Source organism: Odontomachus brunneus, unplaced genomic scaffold, assembly GCF_010583005.1.
Source record: "Odontomachus brunneus isolate Ranch 3 - 2012 unplaced genomic scaffold, Obru_v1 Obru_scaffold_197, whole genome shotgun sequence".
Lineage (NCBI taxonomy): Eukaryota > Metazoa > Arthropoda > Insecta > Hymenoptera > Formicidae > Odontomachus > Odontomachus brunneus.
In genome coordinates, this window is record NW_022639647.1 from 131,428 (window position 1) to 134,579 (window position 3,152).

At 31.7% G+C, this 3,152-nt stretch overlaps 1 protein-coding gene across 2 annotated transcripts in view; it reads left to right on the top strand.

Annotated features, from left to right (window-relative positions):
• The window catches only part of LOC116851962 (tubulin polymerization-promoting protein homolog), a 105,517-nt gene that overhangs the window by 1,253 nt on the left and 101,112 nt on the right, over positions 1–3,152 (top strand). The gene's annotated exons all lie outside the window — the stretch shown is intronic.

The window sequence follows — 3,152 nt, forward strand, 5'->3', positions numbered from 1 at the left end:
TATATATATATATATATATATATATATATATATATATATATATATATATATTATAATGCAATGTTGCTGCAATATTACGTAGCAATATTTCTCAGGTGGACATTTTATCATTGCTACACACTATCTTGTTACAATATTTCTGCAATGTTGCAATCTTGCAGGAAACATTGTTGCAATGTTGCTGCAATATTAATGTGCTGTATGGGATAAAAACTATCCTAAGAAACAGTTGCAGTAATATTGTAATTATAAATAATAGTTGAAATTATAATACACCCAGTGAGAAATTATCAGTTGAAAAGCCCTTATAGAAATATCATACTAAGAATCATTGATAATTACTTATTATCCAGTATTTTTAATACTGAAAATAAGTAATTATCAATAATTCTTAATATGATATTTCTATAAGGGAGACGTCGAATCAACGACTATTAAAACAAAGAATCTGGAAGATATATACATCTAAATTTTGATTAATTATCCAGATAGCACATGGACGTCTTATGAACGTCCAGTGGACGTTCAAGTTTGGATATTCGTCTACCCTTATAGAAATATCATACTAAGAATTATTGATAATTACTTATTATCCAGTATTTTTAATATTGAAAATAAGTAATTATCAATGATTCTTAGTATGATATTTCTATAAGGGTATAAGACGTCCGAATAAAGCCCAACAAACGTCTGGTAGATGTTCATTTTTACCTTTGAACGTTCTTGGAATATTCAAAAAAGACCTACACTGGATATTATTTTTAGTGTCCTGCCATTCATAGCTTTCAAAATAGATATTTAAAAATATACAAAGAAGAGGTTTATGAATAATAACCCAGATAGCACGTGGACGTCTGATAGACGTCCAGTGGACGTTCAAGTTTGGATATTAGGACGTCCATAAGACGTCCGAATAAAGCCCAACAGAAAACCGGTGGACGTTTATAAGATATCCGTTTTACCTATTTTGGAATATCTATCTTGGAATATTCAAAAAAGAACCTACTGGACATTATTTACCCTTATAGAAATGTAATACTGATAAGTAATAATTTGGCCAGTGATAATTATTGAACGACAGTAATTATCACTGGCCAAATTATTACTTATCAGTATTACATTTCTATAAGGGTAGTGTCCTTATTCGATTCAATTTTCTAACAGAAACTATTCATAAATGTCACAACGTTTGCTGATTTCACTTGAAAATTTTGGATTACTTGGTTCCAATGTTACATCACATTTAAAAATTCTCACTGACACTGGTGCCCTTACAGAAATATCATATTAAGAATCATTGATAATTACTTATTTTCAGTATTAAAAATACTGGATAATAAGTAATTATCAATGATTCTTAGTATGATATTTCTATAAGGGTGGGACTCGAATTTGAATCCACTAGACACCTCTCGATTATGAATCTGTACCTTTAGACACGACATCACTTCATCGATCGATATAAACATTTTAAATTTTGTCTATATATATTGTAAATAACACAGTAATATAATTTTCTGATAATACCCTTATAGAAATATCATACTAAGAATCACTGATAATTACTTATTATCCAGTATTTTTAATACTGAAAATAAGTAATTATCAATGGGCGCATTCAGTAGAAAAAGCGCTCAGTGAGCAATCAACGATTATTGGTTCTTGCTATTAGATCCCTAAATCTAAACCAATTACATTGACAAATTACTCAACTGTTGTGCAACTGTTGAGTCTGCTGAATGCAGCCAATGATTCTTAGTGTGATATTTCTATAAGGGTATGACTTAATAAAATTATTTAATTTCAATAAAAATTATATTTTTTGTACTTATATTGTTAAATTTAATCCTTAGCTAATGAGATAAGGTCTATAAAATTCTGCACATTCCATTTCGTTATCTTTAATTTTTTATAGTAAAAACTCTTTATTGTTAACTGTTATTGAATAAAGTCATAAAAGACTACATACTTTGAATAATTATAAAATAGTACTACTAAAAAAAAAGAAAAATCTACCTTATATAAAATTTAATTAAAATAATTAAATTTATATATAAACATACAAATCAGCGCTTATTATAAGCGATGGGGTATCTGTCTAATGTAACCATAAAATGTAAATAAAATTAGTTAATAATAGTAATTTCTCACAAATTTTCAGAGTATTCCAAGTAATGATTCGCGAAATATTTATTATAATAAAATTCCAAAGAATACTAGATTTGAGGCTTTCACGGCCATTAATACAATTTATAGCTTCCGGAATGGAGCCGTGTCTTGAATCAGCGATGTGCCGACGTTTCGCAAACGTTGCAGTTTGCATCATCAGAACTAAGAACTCTGATACTGAGCTCCCTTGGGTAAAGGTAGTCCTTATATGCCTACCCTACCCCTTGTGTAGATGGCGCTGGGGGTAGGGGACGTAGCTTGAATCCAGCCAATCAACGCATTTTAATTGATCAGCTGGTTAATTAAAAAACTGGGAGGGCAGTGTGCCAAATAGAGTTTACTTGCGTACCTTTTTCTCAGTTGAGATTGTTGGGATGTTTTAAAATTTCTAGACCTCCGCGATGTTTTCTTGCAAAATAATTCTGTGATGGAGCCAGTCTGGTGGTCTTGTCATATTGTACGGAGTGTCCAGTCTCCATCCAGTGTTCAGCTAGGGCTGATTGAGCAAAGTGGCCGTACTTAGTATATCGCTAGTATTCTTTGATTCGCGTACTGATCTTCCTCCCGCTTTCCCCTATATAAACTTTACTACAAGAGCAAGGGATCTTATATACATCTGAAGTCTCCAGGCATGATTTATGATCCTTCGGATTTGGGAGTAAATGGGAAATTTTTCTATGGGGTTTGAAGATTACTTTGGTATCGTGTTTACCCAGAACCCTGTTGATAGGTTCTGTTATGCCTTGAAGATATGGAAGGACAACTGTCTATTTCTTTTCTCTCTCTTCATCTAGTGTGTCAGCGTTTTTAGTACTGAGCATTCTGTTCTTCAGGTTTTGTATTGTTTGCGAGATGTTTTTGCTGTTGTATCCATTTTTGGTTAAAGCTGTACTGAGGTGTTCTAATTCTCCATCCAGAGAAGATGATTCTGAAATTGTGAGCACTCTGTAAACCAATGAACTTATGACAGAATTCTTTTGCGA